Here is a 25,551-nt window from a genome sequence, read left to right as displayed (position 1 = left end):
CTTCAAAAATCCAATGATAAAAAGAAAATCCTAAATACTTCCAGAGAGGAGGAAAGATTATCAACTGAGGAATGGGAATTAGATTACTATCAGTCATTTCAACACAAACACTGAACTTGAGAAGATGCTGGAGTACCATACTCAAAATTCTAAAAATAAGTACCATGAACCTTGAATTCTATGCCAACTGAATTCCAAGTGGAAACTCAAGGACTCAGAAGGACTCAGAAAACTTATTTGTTCACACTTCCTGAAATAATTTTTCAAGGGATGTACTCCCCAAAAAATTAAAAATTAAATATAAGAAAGAAGAAGATGTAGAATACAATAAATTGTAGAAAGAGAACAGTAGCTATTCCAAAAGTTATTGATGTATTTTTTTTAGGTTTAATAATCATTTATAGCCAAAATCACAAATAAGTTCAACATGGCAGGTATGGGGTTAATCAATAAAGAAAAAAGTGAAAGCATACCTTTCTTGTTTGGGAATAATGTTTAGATACTTATTAAATCTAGATTTCAACTGAAAAACATAAGCCTGGGGGTGCCTGGGTGGCTCAGTCAGTTAAGTACCCAACTCTTGATTTCAGCCCAGGGTCCTGAGGTTGAGCCCATGTTGGGCTTGCACTCAGCGCAGAGTCTGCTTAAAGATTCTCTCTCTCCCTCTTCCTCTGCCCCTCCCTGCCACTCACACTCTCTCTTCCTCTCTCTCTAAATAAATAAATAAAATCTTTTTTTAAAAAAGAAAAACATAAGTTTAAAATGGTTCATTTCCTAGGCATTCACTTTTGAGAAATACATACCTTGCAGGAGTCATTAAGAAGGGAAATGATGGATCTTATTAAGACTAGTAATCGTACCAAAAGCTGCTAATAGATATCTGATGGACTGAAGAATGGGCTTATGACAGGAGCAGAGAGCAATGAACTTCCTCAGTCGCCCCTTCCATCACTGGCCATTTGTGTGAGGAAATAGACACAACAGTGATCAATAGTGTAGACTAAATTTATGTTTATAAATAATAAATTATATTGTTCAGCATTCTTAAAAAAAATAGTGTAGACTAAGTCCCAGGTCCCCATTTACTAGCTGTGTAACCTTCATCACCATACTTACCGTCTTGGAGCTGTCTGTGGTTTATTCATTGTCTAAGTGGAATTAACCACCTTGTAAAATTGCTGTGCAGATAAATGAAATAAGGTAAGCCTCCCTTGCTGACCAATCATCTCTACTTCTAGACAGACATATAAGAGTGACATCTAGACAAAGCCTGGGGCCCTCCCCCTCCAAACTACCTTCTGCTTTTCTCTTCTTCCTCTTCTTTTCCCACCCTTCCCTGAGGAATTCTCAGTGAATCTAAACTTTGGGACAGTTGTGGAGAAAAGATGGCATGGTGAGCTTGCTGTAGCCGGGCACCCATTGTGTCTCTCCCAGAACCTCACAGAAACTTCATCACAGCCCAGGGGGGGTTGTGGTAGAGCTCTGGCAGAATCAGCTTGCTTCACCACTGGTCACCACCATACTGAGGTAAAGAATTGTTTTCATATTCACCACCATACTGAGGATGATATGAAAACATATCCCCTCATATCCTCCAAGATATGAGGGTTTTCAGGGTCCTCCACAAATCATGTTAGGTCGCTCATAGAAAGAAGGGGATAGGACCACAGAGAAAGGCGTCAGGATCCATTTCTTAATGCCAAAAAGTAACAGAATTACAGAGGTCTGTTCTTAACTGATTTAAAAGTTGTTTGGGGGATGTTGAACAATCACCTATATTTGTTGTTTTGTTTTAAATATTTAAATTTAAAAATTTAAATTTAAATTTAAATATTCCTCCTTATCTGTCACTTATCTACCACTTCCAAGCCTTAGAACTGTGGGTTATCTATAATCAGGCATTAATGTTTTAGTCGCCTTCAGTCAGTGAATATTTGAAGAAACTGGGGAATTTTTGAAGCTCTGGTAGTTGTTCAAGAAAAAGTCAACAAATAATAGGGTATAGAAAAGCCTCAAGTAAAACTAGATGGGCATTGTTGGATACACATGATATAAGGATACACAAAGTCTTTTGTGTTGCAGAGTCAAAATGTGCTGTCTAAACTGAGTAACTACCATATAGTGCATTAGCTTAAAAAAATCATGTTCATTTAAATCTATGCCATTCATGTGTTTATAAGTATTTTTATATACTTCATCTGTGAAAACATTTAACTTTTTTATTTAATCATAGGTAAAAGTCAAAAGTTAAGAACCAAATACATGAGAATATTTGTGCAATTTTTTTGGCTTACAGAATTCCTAGTTAGTGGAGGATTTAGCCCATATTCCTTTAGTTTTCCCCCTCTATTTTCCAATGATTTATTTTAAAAATCAGGTCCTTGACTCAATAGGTACATCATGCTAAGGAGCATGACTGTTTTCACCAATGACTTCTTATTTTAAAATGCTTCAGACTGATGAAGCCCACCATCCACAAAGACCCGATGGAGGCCATTTCCAAAGATAACATCCTTTACCTGCAGGAGCAGGAGAAGGAGGCTCGGAGCAGAGTGGCCTACACCTCGGCGCTCCCCGCATCCCCGCGTTGGGGCAGGAGCTTCGATGAAGACAAGGGTAAGGACAAGACTCTCCGGGAGGCTGCAGTCAGGCAGGTGGGACTCCCACAGACTGGTCTTCTAATGTGGACCCTGCCCCAGCCTGCTCCCCCCTGTGGGAGTGCCACAGCCAACTTCAGGGGAGGCAGTGACCCCTCCCTTCTGGGAATTGGGTGGGGACGGAGACAGAGGTGCTCTGCCAGGTGGGGTCTGGAGGAGGCCTGTGGAGGCAGGTCCAGTCCTGAAGACAGGCCCTTCCAAGGGCAGGAAAGTGGAGAGGAAGCTTCTGGGACACGGGTTCTCAGCCTGAAGAGTGTGCAGAGACTCAGATAGAGAAGAGACCCAAGCCCCTTACACTGGGACTTCAGGCTGGGACACTGAGATCAGCCCCATTAAGATTTTACACCCAAGTGTCTGGTCAACTTGAAGCAGCTTAGATGGACACTCTCTGGGGCCTTGTCCTCTTGTCCCCCCACCGGCCTACCTGAGAGGGCTGAACCTCACAGCTCCAGTGTTTTGTCATCAAATCACGTAGCATTTCCCTTCTAGCTCCTTTCAGACAATCCTATTGCTCTATAAGACAAAAAGCAGAGCAGGATCTGAGGCCTGTGTGTCATACCTGTGGCCACCTTCTTGGTGCTCTGAGGGGGTTTCAGAGGCACGGTATGTGGTTGTCTGCATCCTTGGTATATTTTTTGAGAGAAATGGAGGTGGGAAGCAGCCTGGAATGGGATCAGAGAATGTCTCCCCTCACACCAGGCAACAATGCATAGAGGGAAGGAAAGCCCCCCTCACAGGAGGAGACCCTGAATCCCCAAATCCCATCTCCCCTAGCCCGCTTCAGTGCCTGAGATGCCACCATGTACATCCCTTTCTGGTTAAGACAGAGAATCCTTATTTCACTGCAAATATGTTTGTTTCTCATGAAGCCATCGTCCATCCTGAGGAAAGCTGGCTGGCTCAGCTCCTCATCAGTTGGCATTAGAGTGGCAGCCTGGGGGCCAGGGGGGTGGTTTGGTGAGGAGCAGATATTGACCTCATTGTGCCCCAATATTGTTTTACCCTTCTAGATGGAGAGAAGAGATGAGAAACAGGAATAAAAATAGGTTCTCTGAAAAAAAAAAACAAAAAAAGCCTCAGAAATGTCATTCTGGTTTTCAATTTATTATAAATTATATGAATCCAGGCATAGAATATGGGAAGTTAGACTGATAGCATGTCCATCACAGGTGATGACATATGTATACTTTTAAAAATCCAGAAAAATTTATGTTGGCACTTTACCTCCTTTTCATAAAAATGTTAAGTGTATAAAAATTTCTAGATTTCATCGTGATGTCCAAATGCTTTAAAGCATGTAGGTTTGATTGACTGTATTCCTGGCACTCATTTTTTTTAATGTTTACAATAATGGATTTTCTTTAATAAAATGTTGGGAACCTAAAATGCAGGGAATGCAAAGCAATCCTATATGCTTTTGTTTGACCTCCGACACAAAATACCCAAGTGGCTTTTCCTCACATGTCTACATCAGAGAATAAATTCCAAATGTGGCCCTGCTATCTTAAGACTTCCCGCCCACAACAAGGGTGTTTCCTCTTTTCAGGTTTCCACAAACCAAATGTTTTCATTCCTTGTATTCAAAAGGCTGTAACTCTTTTTTTTTTTTAAGATTTTATTTTTAAGTAATCTCCACACTCAATGTGAGGCTTGAACTCACCACCCTGAGATCAAGAGTCGCATGCTCTACCTACTGAGCCAGCCAGGCGCCCCCAAAAGGCTGTAACTCTTTTTTTTCTTCACTATATCCCTGTTCTTAGTATTTTAAAGATTTATTTATTTTAGAGAGAAAGAGAGAGTGAGAGTTGGGGGTAGTGGGAGAGGGAGAAAGAATCCCAAGCAGACTCCACCAAGCATGGAGCCCCACGCAGGGCTCGATCCCACAACCCTGAGATCGTGATCTGAGCCGAAATGAAAAGTAGGAAGCTTGGGCGCCTGGGTGGCTCAGTTGGTTGGGCGACTGCCTTCGGCTCAGGTCATGATCCTGGAGTCCCTGGATCGAGTCCCGCATCGGGCTCCCTGCTCTGCGGGGAGTCTGCTTCTCCCTCTGACCCTCCCCCCTCTCATGTGCTCTCTCTCATTCTCTCTCTCTCAAATAAATAAATAAAATCTTTAAAAAAAAAAAAAAAAAAGAAAAGTAGGAAGCTTAACCGACTGAGCCACCCAGGTGCCCCAAAAAGTCTATAACTCAAAGATACGGGCAGAGTAAAGCTACAGACGTGAAATGCCTGAAACGTAGCTTTAGTCTGACTTGAGACTCATTCAGTCGTTCCCTTTTCCTGGAGTATCCTCACTCTGCCTCCATCCAAAACCTATTCAAACACCTAGCATCACAGTGCACTGGAGTGGAAGCGGGAATGGGCTCTGGAATCAGCAAACTCAGTTGAATTTCTGCCACCATACTAAGTAGCAGTGTGATATCATGCAAGAGCTTATATCCTCTGAGCCTCCGTTTTCTTATCTGTAAAAATGGAGGCAATAGCACAAGGTCATCTTGAAACGATTGAATGAGTTGACCTGTGTGAAAGAAACTGGCCCATAACAGATGCTTAGTAAGCACTGGTTTCTCTTCCCTGGTTTGAGGAATGTGGAAGGAAGAATAACAATGTTTGTGTCTATAAACCCTTATCGCTTGACCTCCACAAAACTTTACCTTAAGAATCTCAATGCAAATTCAAGGACAAAGTACCAAAGAAAAGAGGCTACAATGTTTGTCTGAAAAAAATCACTAAAATCCTCTGCCAGGTGTCCACAGTCTCAGACAACCCAGAATACTCTTACCAAGAATTTCCACCATCACTCCTCCAATTGCTAATGATAAGACCAACAGACCTGAGATTTTTTTACTGTTAGAATACAGTGGTGGTCCGTTCTGCATGGAGCACTGGGTGTTATGCACAAACAATGAATCATGGAACACTATATCTAAAACTAATGATGTAATGTATGGGGATTAACATAACAATAAAAAATTAAAAAAAAAAAGAATACAGTGGTGGTCAGTCTTCAATAATATATGTATATTATATAATATAACCAAATATATTCAAATTAAAATATAATGTAGTATTTTCTAGGGCACCTGGGTGACTCGGTTAGTTAAGCATCTGACTCTTGATCTCAGCTCTGGTCTTTATCTCAGGGTCTGGAGTTCAAGCGCACACTGGGCACCATGCTGGGTATGGAGACTACTTTTTTTTAAAATGTGTAATGTAGTACTTTGTTTTCAAGTCAGAAAGTATTTCAAGACCTTGTCCTATCTCTGTTTGCTGATGGGAACTTTTATTAGTAGTTTATCCTGGTTATTTTCACTGTCTACTTCTCTGGAGCAAGATATTAGTAGTTTACACTAGTAATACATTCTGGAGGACCAAAAAGTGACATAAACACAAATATTAGGGTCACTGAACAAGGGAATCTGGGCAAACAACAGCAAAGAAGAGAGTTATTCTATCTTGTGGAATATCACATTCTCTATTCCCTTTTTATGGACATTTTGTCCTTCAAAATTCTAGTCAACAGTTTAGCCACACTCTGAAAAGTCATTTTCCCACTCAAAATTATAGTGGAGCCAATGGGTTTAGAAGCCCTTGGGGAGGTATCTTATATACCATCTGGGACAAAGAAAATAAAATATTTTTTCATTTCCTTAGCAGTTACAAATTTACCTAATGGTATCAGTTCAAATTAAGCAGAAAATAAAATTAAATTAAACATTTGAAAATTTATGTTTTAAGTCGTATTGACAATATTAAGATACCCACAATGCAAATCACAAATCATATGAAATAGTAATTTTCTTTTAAAATGCTCAATTTCTTGGCCCATGTTCTAAAAGGATATTTTAAAGGGACTGATTGCAGCAAGAATTTTATAGAACATTTGTGGAATAAAATATGTGAGGAATTTCTCTAGTTTATTTCCTTAAAATGAGCCACACCATAAAAGTGGTTATAAGACACTTTTATATATATAAATGTCCCTGGGCCCTCTTAATTGTTGGATTGTTAGCTGAGCTTTGCTATGAAAGAGCTGAGGAACTCCAGCTGGAGTCTTTCCTTTCCCCAATTGTTAGTGAAAGTTTGATTTAATTATCTAGCTGAGCTGCTGTAATTAGCATCAACAAAGCTTTGTCCCATAATGACTTGAACTACACCATTGAGAAGGCTGTTATGGTTTGGATAGATAGGCCTCCTGAAATACAGCATTGCCCGTCAGCTAACCCCAAAAATTAATGCCCATTCAATTTCCATCCCCCTCCCAATGTGTTTGTGAACTGCTCACTGACAACTGTAACATGTTTGTAGTACAAACAGTACTTTGAAAGCAGGCTTTAAATCTGTTCAGGCTTTCTCATGTGGCTGGAATGTTGGCATGGCTCAGAAAACAAAAGTCAACTTAAAAAAAAAAAACAAAGTTAGTTCATCCAAGAAGAGAGAGATGGCTATCGAGCTTGACAAATGCAATGTAATGTGAACAGGGCAGCAGGGCTAATTCTGTTAAGTGATTGCTATAGGCCTTTGCTTGTCTTGGACTTTTAGCCTTTGCCGCATACAGGGTGGGCCTTGTTAAACTGCTAAGTCGACAATTTTATATCCAAAGGCTTTTGACAATTTTATATCTGACGGCTTTGCTTTTCTATTGTGATTTTTCAGCAGGAAAGTTCAAAGTGCCTGGGACAGGAGCAGGGGGGAGGAGGGGGAGGTCATTTCTCAGGCCATGATAACACTTAGCAAACTCAATAAATCATTGTTTGCTGAATCCAAGCTTAGAAAAGTGGGTTCTAAGAGAAAAAAAAAATAATGGAATAAAATCATTAATTTGGATATCACAGTGCACTCTGCTCATTTCTTTTGGCTGGTACCCTTTTAGAGTGTGCATCGGATCTCTGTTTCCGCTGAATCATCTCAGAAACAGAATCACAAGGCTGAGTTACAAACACAGTGTGGGGTTATCTTTCTACTCTTGGGACATTTACCAGGTGGGTTAGGTTCTCAACACCATGGAGATGTATACTGAGCTCTTACATTACCTCAACTGTGTCAAGCTTAACCGAAGCACAGATCATTTTAAAAGCAGCCCCCAGGTCCTAAGGCCTGATGCCCTATAATCTAAGAGCTGAAATCGCTGTCACTTCGTGGACACAAAGCAGCAAGCCTCATTCAGTACACATTTATTTGATACCTGCCACATATTAGGCGCTCTACCAACCATGCACTACATACTATGCAAAATAAAAAAACACATGTCAGAGTGGAAGGTTTCTGAAAGTGACCAGATCTTCAGCCAGCTCCATCAGAACCCTCAGATAAGTTTACATACTGAGCAGATCCTGAATCCTACCCTAGATCTACTTAACCAGGTTAATGAAGGGGCTAATTTTGTATTTCTAACATGCTCCCTAGTGATTCTTATGACTAATATTTAAGAACTGTTCTAGACACATGACTCTCAAACCTGGATGCGCATTTGAATCATTTGTGAATTTAAAGCCACAGGTGAGCTAGTAATACAGCAGATCAATGCAGACATGCCCTGTGGAGGGAAGGGGACCTTGGCATCAGTTGGTTTTTGTTTTTGTTTTCTAAGGGATCCCCAAGTGATTCTGATGTGCAGTCAAGGATGAGAACCAGCCTGGACAGTAAGCCCTCCAGGAACTCACAAGAGGGAGAAATAATTCCCATCTGGAGAGATCAGATGCTACCTTTAGTTTCTTCTCATATCTTGCAAAAGACATTATGTCCTCTTTGGACAGTGTCTGTATATGGGTTTATTATTGCTAACAAAATGACATATTTATACAGCATCCGTCCAAGAAACAGTATTTTATAGACATCACTTAATCTCATTTATACTCAATTCATCCTCTATAATGCAATTAGTAGAAAAATTTATTGCTGTCCCAATTACAGATAAAGCAGACCATGACTTTGCCTGAGATAACACAGCAAGTTCATTCTAAAAACCTGACTCCACTGGATTTACTTTCCAGAAAAGAAAGAAAAAGATTCTTTAAACAGTCCTGGTTGAAATGTAACCTGTTCAATTCTGAAAATTATTCCAATACACAATCAGTACACTCATACTCTATAATAGACTGTTCTTCCTTTTGGCTATTCTTTCTTTTTTGGTTGTAAATGAGGGGATATCCTGAAGGATCAATAATCCTCCTTCTATTTCCCTATTTTTACTCTCTCTGCAAGTCAACAAACATTGAATAGGTTAATGGGCTGTTCAGTTAGGGTTTTCATCTGTTCAGTTTGCCCAGAAAACTAAACCAGTAAACACCCCTCAGCAGTGGACGTAACAATGCTTGAAGGATCTATGTAGGAATCAGAGCTTGAGGCTGGTCGGAAGGAGATAGGCCATGCCAGCAATGGGCAGGGACTAAGACAAGAAATACTCATCAAAGTGGGCATACTTGCCTTCAGGCTTCAAGGTCTAGCTGGGAAGGTACTTCACAACGTAAGGCAGTGGCTCTCAAATTTGAGTGTATATTAGAGTCACCTGAGGGCTAGTTAAAACACAGCTCACTGGGCCCACCCCCAGAGTTCCTGATTCAAAAGGGCTAGGGTAGAGCCTGAGTATTTGCATTCCTAACACATTCCCATGTGATGCTGATGTTCTTGATCCCAAGTCACACTTTGAGAACCACTGCTCTAAGTCCTAGGTAGACTTCCAGTTAGATAACATAAGGAACAGGTGATGCAGGGGGTATCTTGGCAACAAAGAGCTAGAAGCAGGTCACATTAGGTGGAGATGTAGGCTGGGGACCAAGGACAGGACTCTAGACGCTGAGCAGACCTGAGCTAGCAAAGCATGACCCAGGCTACATGGAACAAGACAGATAATCAAAACAGGACTTCCATTGTAAAGAAATATGGCCACACCGTTCTATTCAGTATAGGTGCAAGGTGGTCTCTTGACCTTAGATCAAGGCAAAATTCAGTGCTGGGGCAACAATGCAAGGTCACAGACTTAATGTCCAGTCACTAGAGCCACTGAATTAGGGATTCTTACAGATCCTCTGATAAGAATTAAAGAAGGGTGACCAACCATCCTGGTTTGCCCAGTACTTTCCCAATGTTTAGCACTATAAGGCCATGGCCTAGAAAACGTCTCAATTTCAGGAAAGTTGGTTACCTAAAAGTGATCTCAGGAGACTGGAGCCTAGATCCACCTGCATCTCCTGGTCAGGTGGCTGCAGCCATAGTTCTTCTTAGAGGAAGAACAAGTGGAAAGAAAAGGGCCCATTTGGAAAGGTGGGCACAGCACCAGATTGGCCATTTCAGCCTAGACCTCAAGAGAGGGGAAAAGGGCACCCAGAAAAGTAGTCTATAAATGATGAAATGTATTTGCTTTAAATGGTCAAAAAACGTAAAAGGACTCCACAGGCCTACAGTTTTTCTAAACTCACCAAAGTGGAAAAGTTCAGCACAAACAGAGCAACCCAGACACTCCGTAGATGGAAGTCACCCTCACTGCCTTTTGAAAATCATCACATACACTTAAGATCCCATTGTAAGTGTAGTCTTAAAGGGCTTTGATATGTACACACACACACCCCAATAGGAAAAAAAATTGTAAATATTGGCAGAGTATCCCACGTTATTTTGGTTCCTCCCATAAAAAATTTTTTTCAAAACTAAGTGGAATAAACACACGGTTTAAGACGATCGAAACACTAAAGAACATTTAAAATCAGGGGGAAAAAAAATCTCTCTGGTGGGAACATGGATTATATGTAAGATCGTTTAAATCTCTCCCATGACTAAATATTAATTCACATTCCATACGAATGAGGACCGTGAAGCCACTATTGACAATAGCACATCCTGCAAATAATGAGAGCTGTTTAAGGTGTTCTTCACAGGGGTGCCTGGGTGGCTTAGTCGTTAAGGTGTTCTTCACAAAGGTCATCCACATACTGTATAAAAATAAACTAATAACAGAAAACTTTCCAACAGTAACTAAGATCATCCCCAAGGAGAATACCCAAACGAGCGTAAAGAATTTGCAGCCAAACCCTGAACTAGCCCATCTTCCCAGCAACCAAGTAAAGCTGCTAAATGCTGCTTAAGTAGAAATAATCTCCTCAATCACACTTAAAATATTCATTTATGGTGATGAACTTAAGCCAAAGTGGGTTAGACAGAAGAGTGCTCCAATATGCTAAGTCTTCATGATGGAGAAGACTTCAGCCTAACCAGGGTCTTCAAAATGCAACTGTGTCCTTCCTGAATGAGCCACATCATCCAATAAGCTGCAACAGAAGGATCCAACAAGGACACGTCTCAGAGCCTAAGTGAAAGTTCAGAGGAGAGTGAAGAAAAGTGAATATTTCCCAGAAAATCTGAGAGAGAATGCCAGAAGAAACACAAATATGCTCACTCATGCAATCATTCATTTGGCAAGTAGTTATTAGGTGCCATGAGTGTGCCACATCTGATGTGCTATGAACACGTTTGTGTCCCCCCACCCCCAAATTCATATGTTGAAATCCTCATCCCAAATGGGTTGGTATTTGGAGACAAAGCCTTTAGGAGGTAATCTCATATGAGGGATTAGTGCCCTGGTAAGAAGAAACCTGAAAGAGCTTGCTATTTCTCTCTGTCCCGTGAGGATATAGCAAGAAGCCACCTGCAAACCAGAAAGATTCACCAGACACTGAATCTGCCATTTTAATGCTTAATGTACCACTGAAAAGTAGAGAGCAAGGTGTCTTTAACATCTGCTCAGCTCTAAGACCTACTAGGTGAAGACTCACAATAGCGGTACCAGTTCTGAACAAATTTGGAAAAAAAATTAAAACTTCAAGTTTTCTTTTTTCTTTAATTGAGAAGCTACTAGACACTAAGCAAGTAAAGAAAAAAAAAAACACAGACTCTATGCCACTGAGTTTACGAGCCCTTGGACTGTCAATCTTCTATAACTCAGAGTAAGTGGAGAAAAGTTGAACACTGACCAATCACTGTCAGAAAATGTGCCCTTTCCTTCCAGAAACTCCATACCTGCTCACCTTCTGAGAGTTTCCATTGGGCCTATTGACCTTTTACCCAAATAGTTGACTAGCACTTTACAAATATCTATCTTCCTATAAAGAGCTTTACTCAACAGCAACAACCTGTTTTGACTTTTAAGACTCATTAAACCTTAGAATAGCATCTTTCTTCATAAAGTATAACTGTAATATTTAATAAAAATACATATATGGATAAGTGTAAATGGTGAAAGGAGAAGCTAAAAATGAGTGATTGTTAACAAGAACTTTAACAAAATTTTGATGGACCTACATTCCATTACATTCCTAGTGTTTCTCAAACTTAGTGGGCTTAAAATTCATCTACGGGTTTATGAAAATTGCCAACCCCTAGAGCTACTCCCAAAGTTTCAAACTCTGTAAGCCTAAAGTGATCCTCAAGAACCTTCATTTTTAGCAATGATTCTGATGGTCTGTGACTGCCTCTTGAGGAATCCTTCTTTAGAACAGTGAAATTTCTAATTATACAATATGTTCTTGGGCATCTCCTATCACCCAAACCTTGTTAGTTGTGATTTGCTATTGGTGTCCCATTCTCAACTGCAGTTCCATGAAGGCTAAGTCATCTGGGCAGAGAGAGTTAAGTGTGTCCTCCCAAAGAGGTATCTTCCTTAGACCAATCAGGACAAGAACCTATGCTCTCTACTTATTCCTTGAACTTTAGAAAACAGAAATGCAGTTCCCATCAGAGCGAAAGTTTCATTGGTACCCAATGTAGGACATATTTCATTAGGCCAACTATCATGAACTGTTCCACTCATTTGGAGGAAATCTCTAAAAAGGTGGCAGGTAAAGGTCCTACCACCCAATATGAAAGCCTAAAAGGCAGAAGATCTTTCTTATTCCCATGGAGAGTGGGTCTTTCTTCCACCAAGATCTTAGCCAGGCTCTGCCTCCCCAAATTCTTGCCAGACCTTTGTCCTCCAGGCTGTGAGTTATCCCATATAGGTCCATTAAATTCTTTTTTTTTTTAACCTAAGTTAACCAGAGTCAAATCCTGTTATTTGAAACCAAGAATCCTCGATATGGTACATCCCTACACCTGAAGCAGGAAACATCTTCAAAATATTTTTTTAATGGGTAGATAGAAAGGTGTGAGGAAAGAAGGCAGGAAGGAAGAGAAAAACTCCATCAGTGGGGGGAAAAAACTTTGAAAAATGTGTATTATCTTCCATTATGATTTCTTTTGGACTCAATTTATGGGTCTCTGAGCCAAGGATCACTGGTAGTCAGTAAATGAGTAGAAATCAGTTCTTGGGGACAAGAGAGATATAATGGGATGCCATGGCTACAAAAAACAGCTGCAGCTTGATAATTTAAAGTTAAGGAAAATAACACTATCACCTTTCAAACAGTGATTGATCCCTGACATCTATATGCCAAGTATTGTCAGACTCACGTCCATGAATATCTATATTCTATGTCATTTTCACTATCTGTGCACAAACAGAAAACAACAACAAAAAATCACTGTTTAGTTGATTTTTTTTTAATGTGATATATATAGTATAATTGTTTCCTAAAAAAAACAAAAACAAAAAAAAACTGTAGGGGCAACAGGACTTAATTTATTAGCAAATTGCTAAGGGAAATTCACTAAACTATTCTGAACAGGATTCATATACTTATGTAGTGCTTCCAGACTTTAAAAGCACAATTATTGTGCTTAAGACGTTTGATTTGCAGTTTTTCAGCATAAACCCAACATAGCAAGGCCCAGACACTGGGCATTTCTCCCCGGAGTCACTCTGCCTTATTATCAGTACTGGACTTAAGTATCCTTCCCTGGAAGGGGCACAAAATCTCACATTGTAGGACAAACACTCTTGAGCCAAGACAAAGAGGCACAGTCATGTTTCAGGGTGTGGTTTCAGCCAAAGATGATATGATCACAAGACTGGGTTTAAAGAGAGGAAATGACAATCAGGAGTTGTCTTGAGTGTGTTCCCACACACTCAAGTCTTCCTGTTCTTTTCCCTCTCTAAGAGTCTCAAGAGTCTCAGTTACCACTGATGTAAATAATTAGTAATAAGAGCCGGAAGCAAAGGTTTTTGAACACTTGAGCTCTTTTGAACACAAATATCTAACAGTAGTAAACTAACAAATGAATCACTGAATTGAGGGTGGATTCTATTGAAATAAAGAACGTGAACTGTGATATTAATTAAGAAAATTGTTCTGGGGCACCTGGGTGGCTCAGTCGTTAAGTGTCTGCCTTCAGCTCAGGTCATGATCCCAGGATCCTGGGATCGAGCCCCACATCGTGCTCCCTGCTTGGCGGGAAGCCTGCTTCTCCCTCTGCCACTCCCCGATTGTGTTCCTGCTTTCACGTTCTCTCTCTCTCTTGAGCCAAGATAAATAAATAAATAAAATCTTAAAAAAAAAAAATTAAGAAAATTGTTCTAAACTATATGCTGTGAGTTAAAACTCTCTCAAAACATCACACTTCAGGTGTCTGGGTGGCTCAGTTAAGCATCTGCCTTGGGCTCAGGTCATGATCCCAGGGTCCTGGGATCGAGCCCTGCATCTGGCTCCCTGCTCAGTGAGGAGTCTGCTTCTCCCTCTGCCCCTCCCCCCTGCTTGTGCTCTCCCTCTCTCACACTCTCTCTCTCTCAAATAAATAAATAAAATCTTTAAAAAAAATTGCACTTCCTCTAAGAACTATTAACTCCCCCATTCTTGTACCTCCATGACAAATATCCACACTCGGGGTCTTCAGCCTGGCTCACTATCCATCTTTAGAAGGTGAAGGTGCAACACACAGGTTGCACACAACTATGTTAATCATAATCACTCATTCACTGATTCATACATTCAAGTAACAACTATGAGTGCCTACTCTCAAGGAACTCAAATTCAGATTTAGCTCATATATTTTGAGAAGCAACCATGCACTAGGTATTAAGCTGAACACTCTAATTTATGTAGGCATCAATCATTGCTAGGTATTGAGCTAGTTATCTTAACACGTTACTTCATTTGATCTTCATAACAACCTCTGTAGTAGGTATTAGCATTTTTAATTATATAGATAGTAAACTGAGACTCAGAAGAGTTAAGTGATTTGTCCAAAGCCATATAATCAGAAATTGGTCTTTTGGTCCTAAGTCCTCTGCTCTTTCCAACTGGTAATATTCTCTGTCTTATGTTCATGCCTTAACTGCCCTGCTCTATGTAAAAGAGTGTCTCACCAGGAAGAAGCAAAACCACTTAGAGATTAATCAGACAGAAATGAAACCACGAGCACCTGGAATCAGTTTTGCCCATGGGCTGATTGATTAGTTCACACCATGTCAAGCAAATGCAAACCTCAAAGACATGGCACATGACATCAAATCTTTTCAGTTCCTGGGGCCATAGTGCCCAAAGGCTACCACTTACAACTTTAGAGCAGAGACACATAAACAGATGGATGTGACATGGTCCAGTGATAGCAGCTACATAGTTTCAAGATTTTTCTAAACGACTCTTACACTTCCAAGAATGAGAAGGACTTCCCAGGTGCAACCCAGCATTTCAACCAAAAAGAAACCATTTCCCATCTGAACAAGCATAAATTAAACTATACCTCTTAACTTGGCTCCACTATTGTGGATTTTCTAACTTGATGAATGAACTTCAGGGGTTTTTTTTTTTTAATTTGTGGAAAGAGGAAACCTATATATACATGTTTAGGTAAGAGCACAGGCTGAGAAATTACACTACCTGCATGCAAACACTGCTTCCATTACTTATCAGCTATGGAAACACAAGCATCTTGCTTTACTGGCCTTGTTTCCTCATCCATAAAATAAGCATAAAATCTGGAATATACTAAGTGATAAACACTTATCTTCTTTTAATTCAAATAGTATAAAAGAATATACTATTAAATCCATCCATACCCTCCAGTTTCCCAGTTCCCCTTCCCAGGGATATCATCCTTAGTATCAGTTCATATATTCTATGTATATATAGACACACACACATATACTTAAGTACACATTTATATAATATGTATGCATGTTTTCCTTTTTTCACAAATATATGCACACCCTACACACGTTGCTTTCTCCTTTAAAATATTTTGGAGGGGTGCATGGGTGGCTCAGTCGGTTAAGCGTCCAACTCTTGATTTTGGTTCAGGTCATGATCTCAGGGTTGTGAAATCAAGCCCCACTTCAGGCTCCGCACTCAGCTTGGAGTCGGCTTGAGGTTCTCTCTCCCTCTCCCTCTGCTCCTCCCCTGCTCATGCTCTCTAATAAATAAATAAAATCTTTTTTAAAAATTAAAAATAATTAATTAAATAAAATATTTTGGAGATATTTCTATATTGACACATAAAGATTTGCCACTTTCCTCTATAAATTATACATAATATTCCATCTTATAGTTATACCCTAATTTATTTAACCAGATCCCTACTGGCTGATACCCAGGTTGTTTCAAATATTTTGCTACTTCAAATAAATGTTACAATGAACATCTTTGTGCATATACATAAAAGTTCATCTGTAGAAAAATCCCAGGAGAGTGAATTTTGGGTTGAAGATTCTGTTTATTTTAAATTATTACAGATATTGGCAACTACCTTCCAAAAAAGTTGGAAGAGTGTATTTCCACCAGTAACACATGAGAGTTCTTGTTTTTCCATACCTTTGTCAATATGCACTTTTCAGTGACAAACTAGTAGAATAATATCTTATTGTAATTTGAATTTGCATTTATCCTGTGAGCACACTGGGTATACCTCCAATGTTTAAATATTTTAATTTCCTTCTCAAAGCTGGTTATAGGTCATCTGCTCCAAAGACGGTTACTGATATTTGAATTGTTTCTGAAGATTTATGCTTGGTTCTCCTGTAGATTATTCTGCAGTAGTTGAAACTGGCAATATATGCTTCTTTGAAATTCAATACAGCTGAGCATAAAAGTCAAGGTGTTTATCAAAGAAAAATGTATCAGTGCTGACATTTTTCATTACTGTGGTGAGGAGCTGGAGGTGAGGTGGGAGAAGTCCACGCCTATGTCACACTATCTCGAATGAGGTTCGACGAGATTTTGACTTGAAAACTATGAACAGAAATTCTACATCCCATACCTTGGTCCAAAACTTGAGTTAAAAATACTTCTGAAATTGGAATATGAATTTAAGAGTTGACAGACCTAAATGTTGAAACCTCTCTGAACAATGCCGAGTTCTCAAATGCCTCAGATAATTAGCAGACAGATAGCAAAAGAACATCCCTAATTTTTCTTCTAAAGAAAATCTTCTGAAATTGATGCCGGCAGAGACATTTGTGTCCCAGAAAATGTCTGGCTTTCATTCTCCATATTCCTTCAAAAGCATTCTACCGTCTAGTTTTAATTTTCAACAGAGGGTTTTCCAAACATGGGAAATAAAAGAACATGAAGCAAAAGCAAACAATCACTATATAAATATAAGAAGAAAACATTTATTTCATCAGTCTGAAACAGACTGTCTTCTAATATCAAAAGTAAATCCTTTACTTTTACTCTTCCATCAGCTATTTCAAATGAAATATAAAACATATATTTATAAATGCTATTTAGGGTGTTATAGGTATGACTGTTTTAGAAAAAAGGTTTTAGGGGTGCCTGGGTGGCTCAGTCGGTTAAGCATCTGCCTTCAGCTCAGGTCATGATCCCAGGGTCCTGGGACAGGGCTCTCTGCTTAGTGGGGAGCCTGCTTCTCTCTCTCCCTCTACTGTTCCCCCTGCTTGTGCCCTCTCGCTCTGTCAAATAAATAAATAAAATTTTTAAAAAAAGGTTTTAAAAATCTATTGCTTATTTATGGGTTTTATAACACCTACTTACAAAAATGTGAGATTATAAATAAACATAACCAAAAAATCATATACTTTCATACACACACAAATACCAAAGTCTATCCTCCAAAGTGGGTGATTTGACAGGATTTAGTTGTTTGAATTTGTCATTGGGAATTTTATTCACAATTAATATCATGCAATTTTATATCCTCAACTATGGCTAGTATTCATCCTTTATAAGTGGCAAAGGGATTGCTTTCTTCAGCTACCCTCTTCTTTCTCTCCATTCCCCACATTAGCCTAACTTTCCACATAATCCCTGGCCATGTAATCCTATATAGAAATGTACATGTAAATATGTCTACATATGTCAGTATTATTGGTAACTTTACAAAAGAGGATCTTACACTTTCCATGACTTGCTCTTCTCTCTCAAAAATACTTTGTGGAAATCACTGCAAGTCAAGAGATGCAGCACTGAATCATTACTTCTAATGAGGTTTTTGCACTACAAACACATGGCCTTACATACTGATGCCTTCCTTTCTATGGGAAAGAGTCCAAGGGCTGGAATTGCTGCGCCAAAAAGGATACATATTTTTAAAAATTTAATAGACGTTGGCAGATGGATTTACCAAGACCTATAACACCTCATATTTCTCCCAGCCATGAGAGTAATCCTTTCCCTCAATCACCACCAGTAATAGTTATCATAGTTCTTTTCCATTTCTGTCAGTCTGGTGTAAAATGACATTTTATTTTTACTTTAATTTGAATTTCCGTTACTAATAATGAATTTGAGAATCTTTTTATAAATTTGTTAGCCATTTGGATTCACTGTTCTTTGCCCATTTTTCAACTGAGTTGTTTTTTTTTTAAGATTTTATTTATTTATTTGACAGAGAGAGACAATGAGAGAGGGAACACAAGCAGGGGGAGTGTGAGAGGGCAGGGGGAGTGGGAGAGGGAGAAGCAGGCTTCCTGCTGAGCAGGGAGCCCTATGCAGGGTTTGATCCCAGGATCCTGCAATCATGACCTGAGCCGAAGGCAGACGCTTAACGACTGAGCCACTCAGGCGCCCCGAGTTCTTCCTTTTTTTGTCAAATGTTTAGCTATTTGGACAAATCAATTACAAGTATTTTGTCCTAAATTGAATGTCTATTGTTTTATTTATGAGATCTTTTGTCATATCAAGTTCTTAGCTTTTATAATGTAAATTTAAATATGTCTCTTTTCTTTTTTTTTTAGGATTTTATTTATTTGAGAGAGAGAGAAAACACGAGTGGGGGAGGGGCAGAGGGAGAAGCAGGCTTCCCACTGAGCAGGGAGCCTGACGTGTGGCTCCATCCCAGGACCCTGAGATCATGATCTGAGCCAAAGGCAGGTGCTTAACCAACTGAGCCACCCAGGCACCCCTATCTCTCTTTTCTTTTATAGCTTCTGGATTTCTATAGCTTTTGGAAGAGATGATTCTCAGTCTATAGATTTTATACATTTAGTTTTTAGATTTTCTTGTAAGACTTATGCAATTCTATTTTTACCATGTAAGCTTTTCAGCCATCTAAAATTTATATTTAAATGTAGAATAAGATAAGGATCCACTTTTCTTTTCTTCCAGATGTATAGTCAGTTGTCCAAATACCATTAAATAATTGATCCATTTCCCACTAAAATGAGCTACCACTTTAAAAATACATTAAACTATCATCTACACTGGACTCTTTTTCTTCATTCTTTATTCTCTTCTTTTACAAATACCACATGACTGAGACACAATAGCTTTATTATACATACTAATATCCCGTAAGATAAGACCTCTCACTATTCTTCCTTTGTGTATTTTCTTGGCTATCCTGGGGCATTTATTCTTCAGTAGGGATTTTAACCTCCTTTTAAAAATCCCCCCAAAGAATGCCAATTCTAATTTTAGTATATTATGTTTATACATCCATTAGGTGTATGTACTTAATGTTTGTTGTATTAAGTATTCCTATCCAATAGGTATGCCTTTCCATTTGTTTGAATCTTATTTAATTTCTTTCAGTAAAAAAAAAATAAAATAAAATGAGAGGGCGAGGGAGAGAGAGAATCTTAAGCAGGCTCCACAGCCAGCATGGAGCCTGACACAGCGCTCGATCTCACAACCCTGAAATCACAACCTGAGCAGAAATCAAGAGTTGGACGCTTAACCAACTGAGCCACGAGGAGCCCCTTTCCGTAAAATTTTACATTTTTTATAGAGATACTTTGTCTCTCTTATTATATTTATTCTTAAGTATTTTATATTTTGACTATAAGTAGGAAAATTTTCCCATTACTATGTATTTTGTTAAAGTAGATAAAATCTCTTCCTTTATAAAAAATTTATCTTATATCCATGCCCTTGTCAAATTCTGCTTTTTAAATACAGTAATATTTACTAGGGCGTCTTGACTTTTCTAGGTGTATAATAATATCATCAGCAAAAAAAAAATTTTATGTTTTTTCTCAAAGTTTATATCTGTTTTCTTACCTTCCACATTCACTAGCATCTCCAAGATAATGTTAAGTATAATGGTAATAGTGAATATCCCTATCTAGTAACTAATTTTTTTTTTTAAGATTTTATTTATTTTTGACAGAGAGAGAGAGTGTACAAACAGGGGAAGAAGCAGGCAGAGGGAGAGGGAGAAGCAGGTTCCCCACCGAGCAGGGAGCCCGATGCGGGGCTCGATCCCAGGACCCTGGGATCATGACCTGAGCCGAAGATAGACGCCCAACCGTCTGAGCCACCCAGGCGCCCCCTCTAGTAACTAATTTAATTAGAATAGTTTTCATGTTGTTAAATTCAAAGTATTTGCTGAGTGGCTTTATATTTTCATATTTCATTATATTCTATTTTACTCCGTAATTTTATTAGAAATGACTAATGTTTTCTACCAAATGTTAAGCATCTATTGATACAATTACAATTTTTTTCTTCAATGTGTTGACACAATAGATTATGTTGATGGATTTCCTGATATTCAACAACTCCTAAAAATCTGCTCTGTAAAATGCACTGCAGATATTATTTGATAAAATTTATTAAGAATTACCTTCTACATTCCTTAGAAAGAATAATACATGGTTTTATTTGTTGGCCATCTTTCACAGGTTTTGTTTTAAAGTTATTTTGGCTTTATAAAATTAATTTGAAAGATTTCCTTCAATTCAAATAATATTGTACGGTTACCCAATCTTTAAAGATTAGCTAGATCTTGGTTATGAAAGCATCTGATCATGGTGCCTTTCTCAATTTTAAAGTTATAATCACCTTTCTTATATTATCTCTAAGATTTAATCTACTTTTAGGTCACTTTAAACCTACTGTTTTATTTTGTTAAGGAATTATTTATTTGTTTCTAGGTTTTTCAAATTTATTACCCTAAAGTTACATGCACCTTTATATTAGAATTATTTTAAACTTTTCTCTTTGATTATTTATTTTTTTATTATTAATATTTACCTTTTTTCTCTTTTCCTTAATCAGGGTTGTAAAGTGCTCATCTATTTTATGGGTATATGAAAAATTACTTTGGGATCTGTTTATCCTTTTCCCTTAATTTTGTTATTCATTAATTTCAGATTTTATTTTTTATAAAATGACTTTGTTACACTTTGTTTTTCATTTTCTAATTTCTTAGGTGGAGTCATTATTCCATCTATTTGGTGTTCTTCTTTTACTAATAATGGCATTAAAAGCTAAAAATGGGGGCGCCTGGGTGGCTCAGTCATTAAGCATCTGACTTCGGCTCAGGTCATAATCCCAGGGTCCTGGGATCGAGCCCCACATCAGGCTCCTTGCTCCGCGGGAAGCCTGCTTCTCCCTCTCCCACTCCCCCTGCTTGTGTTCCCTCTCTCTCTGTGTCTCTCTCTGTCAAATAAATAAATAAAATCTTAAAAAAAAAAAAAAAGCTAAAAATGTTCCCCTGAAAATATTTTCTTCTGATCATATTTTGATGACTTCCAAAAGTTTATTTAAATGTGAAATGTCCTCCTTTTCATTGTTTTCAATATAATTTGTAGTTTCCCTTTTAATATTTTATGTGATCCAAAGTTTATCTAGAAACATGCTTATTCATTTCCAAAGAGATTAACATTTTAGGCCAACTTTTTATTATTTTTCTTCGATTTTACTGAATTTAATCAGAGATTCTGAACTACAAAATTTCAACCTTAAAAATCATTGAAGTTTTCTGAGACCAAGTACAGTAAAAGAACAAGACCTATTTTGTAAATGTTCTGTGAACGTAGACCAAAAAAGTTTATTCTCCCTTAGAAGGATGTAGATTTAATATACGTCTATTAAATACAGTTTACTGATTGTATCATTCCTTCCTATATCTTTTTTCTGTTTTTAACTAGACTTGTCCAATTCTGGAAGAGGAATATTTTGTCTTCCACATTAATTTAATTTTTTTCAAATTTTGCCTCCGTTCCTAAAATATTTTGCTTTGTATGGTTAGCTGCTATGTTATTTGGTGCAAACAAATTTAGAAATGTAATATAGTCTTCATGAACTGTTCCTTTCATTATTACATAATGTAACTCTTCAATGCATTTAACCTTAAATTGGACCTTGTCTGTTATTAATATTGTCATTTGTTGCATAAAACAAATTGCATGCCTATATCACAAAACAGATGTTCCAGGTCTTACGCAGAATGGCCAAAGAATGCCCTCCTTCTGGGAAAGGCATTCTATGAGCTACTCTCCATAGAAGTCTTTATACTGTTTAACTAGAATGACATAAAGCCATGCATGTTCTAGGAACAGTGTTCCTGAGTGGTCAGATGTTCATTGAAACACTATCCAGATGGCAGCAGGTATTATGGTTGGTTTTTACTTTTAGACAATAACAGATTCTTGTTTCAGAGGTCATGCTGACCCAATGCAGCCTGTAATACCACTAATAAGACCTTCTATCCTTGTTTTTATCTTTATGTGACTGGACTGAATAACAGCTGCAAAGTTCCACTACACACTCCTTTTCTCTTTTTATTTGAATTCATCTCATATCTCTTTGTTCAATCTTTCATTTTAGTTGTTAACATAGCCTAAACGAGGTTTTATTTTCTTGCAAATAGCATATAGCTACATTTTATTTTAGCCCAATCTACACTCTCAGTCAACTATGTCCCTAACTACTTTCCCCTACCAAGTTGCTCTGCTTCACCTCTACTTTTCCCTCAATGCCAATAAGATGAGGCCACAGAATATCTTCATTCCCCTTTCCTCTCCTCCTTGACCTTCTGCCCCCAGTGAGAACCATGGAATGTTTCTACTTCCCCCCACCACTCACCACAATCACCAACTCCTAGGCTTTTCTGAGTTAGTATAGTAAATATTAAAAATTTCAAACTAAAACACTTCTGCACAGCAAAGAAAAAAATCTACAAAATGAAAAAGCAACCTACAGAATGGAAGGAAATATTTTCAAACCATATATCTGACAAAGGGTTATCCAAAATATATAATGAACTCAAAGCACTCAACAGGAAAAAAAAAAAACAAACACAAAATAAAAAGCTCAAATAGCCCAATTTAAAAATGGGCAAAGGATCTGAATAGACAGTTCTCCAAAAAAGACATGCAAATGGTCAAGAGACATATGAAAATGTACTCAACAGCACTAATCATCAGAGCAATGCAAATCAAAACCACAAAGAAATATCACCTCACACCTGTTAGGATGTCTATTATCAATAAAACAAAAGATAACATTGTTAGTGAGGATGTGGAGAAAATGGAATCTTTCTATACTGTGGGTGGGAATGTAAATTGATGCAGCCTCTGGAAAACAGTATGGGAATTCTTCAAAAAATTAAAAATAGAAATACTGTATGATCCAGCAATCTCATGTTTGGGCATATATTGAGAAGAATCAAAATCGGGATCTCGAAGAGATAATCTGTATTTCCATGTTCATTGCAGCATTATTCACAATAGTCAAGACGTGGAAGCAACCTGAATGTCCAATGACGTATGACTGGATAAAGAAAAATATTATGAAGCCTTTAAAAAAGAAAGAAATCCTGTCCTATGTGACACCATGGATGAACCCAGAGGATATTACACTAAGTGAAACAAGCCAGATACAAAAGAACAAATACTACATGGTCCCAAAAATCACAAAAATAAAAACTAAAAATAAAAAGGACAGGAGGAAACTTTTGGAGGTGATGGACATGTTTATGGTACTGATTATGGTGATGGTTTCACAGGTGTGTACCTCGAAATCCATCAAGTTGTATACATTAAATATTTATACTCAATAAAGTGGTTTAAAAACAAAGAAAAGAAGCACTTACAGGGCAAGAGAAACACCATATTCACGAAGATAGAATTCTTTGTGTGAGGTTTATTCCCTGCTCTTAAGACTTATCAGTTAGAAAAAAAAAGAGAAGAAAAGAAAAGAAAAAGAGAGAGAGGGAGGGAGGGAGAGGGAAAGGGAGGGAGGAAAGGAAGGAAGGAAGGAAGGAAGGAGGGAGGGAAGGAAGGAAGGAAAGGAAGGAGGGAGGGAAGGAAGGAAGGAAGGAAAGAAGGAAGGAAGGAAAGAAATTTCCTTAAAGCATATTCTTCCTATTTCAAAAACCTTGCAGAGTACTTATGGATCACATTTCAAGATAATAAATTCTATTCAGATAGATGTGTAGATGGAAACATGAAAGAAGGAAAGAAGAAAGGAAGAAGGGAGGAAGGGACATTTATTGATGCCCACCACTGTTGCCTTACCTCTTTATTTTCTCCATCTTAAGATTTCCGTTTTGGTTCAATCATTGTTCAGTCATTTTCACAAGGGCTTTTTTAAAGGTGCATAGTTGATATACTCTGCATTCTTATTTATGTTCACCTATCTGTCTCTCACTCTATCATTCAGGCCAATGATATCTTACTTCAGAATACCTTAGCTTGCAGCTCTCTGACTGATGCTATTCCACTATCTGTCAGCTTTCAGGAAATTAATTTTAAAGATTAGACAGGATGCCATTGTCCAATGCTTCACTGATATTTGCTTTCGTTGGTTGGTTGTTCTTCCTGCCTAGAGGCTCATAATACTCTCTTCATTATTCAAAGTTCCAGGATTTTACTAGTACTAGGTCTTTTCTTATCAGTAAAGCCTGTAATTCGGGCAGTCCTTACAACCTACAATCTCAGGAATGTATTTACTTCAGGTAAATGTCTTTCTAGTATTTGTTTAAATCTGCTTCTCTTCCATCTGGTCTTTTTTCACTTCAGAAATGCCAATTATTGCCATGGTAGGAATCCTCAAAACATACATCCAGGGCGCCTGGGTGGCTCAGTCGTTAAGCGTCTGCCTTCGGCTCAGGTCATGATCCCAGGGTCCTGGGATCGAGTCCCACATCGGGCTCCCTGCTCGGCAAGAAGCCTGCTTCTCCCTCTCCCATTCCCCCTGCTTGTGTTCCTGCTCTCGCTGTCTCTCTGTCAAATAAATAAATAAAATCTTTTAAAAAAAAAAAAAAAAAAAAAAACATACATCCAAGTTGCCTACATTTTTTTTTTCAGTATTAGAATTTTTCTTCCACACCCCTCACCTTGCAGATAAGGGATGCAGCACCCCAGGGGTCCGGGCTTGCAGGCAGAGGCCCCGCCCTGCGGGGGAAGATGGGGCAGCCAGCGGTAGCTGTGAGAAGTCGGCTGCCGGCTTCCTACTCCACCACGCAGAGCAAGATTTGCTTAAAACGTCCCGCAGTCACTCTGAAGGAGCCCGGCTAGACCGGGGCTGCAGCTGGTTCCAGGACCTCAGCGACGGTTTCAAGGAAGCTTCCAGAAAAGCTGCTCCGCCTGAGCTCCCCTGGGACAGGACACCCCGCTGCAGTCCCCAGCACAGCACCCTGCGGGATCCCCAACCCCGGAAGCTGATTTCACCGACCAGTCTTAGGCGGGACACACGTCCAGGTGCAGGCGGCGAGGCGGTGGGGTTGGCCTGGCCCTCCCAGTGTGGCCTCTGGCTCCGTCACCCCGAGGACGCAGGCCGCGTGCTGTGGGCCAGGGGGCAGGCGGGGTGCGCCCCCATCTCCTGCACGCGGGGCGAGCCTCC

The 25,551-nt window shown here is 38.8% G+C and overlaps 1 protein-coding gene and 1 long non-coding RNA gene across 5 annotated transcripts in view; both read right to left on the bottom strand.

The window, feature by feature from the left end:
• The window catches only part of LOC144379080 (uncharacterized), a 217,304-nt gene that overhangs the window by 174,077 nt on the left and 17,676 nt on the right, over positions 1-25,551 (bottom strand). The gene's annotated exons all lie outside the window — the stretch shown is intronic.
• LOC144379697 (uncharacterized) lies at positions 881-25,517 on the bottom strand. The gene is made up of 3 exons (XR_013443034.1): positions 24,225-25,517; positions 3,082-3,170; positions 881-951 (listed from the first exon to the last, which is right to left on the bottom strand). It is a non-coding gene; the product is annotated as an uncharacterized LOC144379697 (long non-coding RNA).

The sequence above is a fragment of the Halichoerus grypus genome, chromosome 1 (assembly GCF_964656455.1).
Source record: "Halichoerus grypus chromosome 1, mHalGry1.hap1.1, whole genome shotgun sequence".
Classification (NCBI taxonomy): Eukaryota; Metazoa; Chordata; class Mammalia; order Carnivora; family Phocidae; genus Halichoerus; species Halichoerus grypus.
This window is presented reverse-complemented; position numbering and strand designations above follow the sequence as displayed.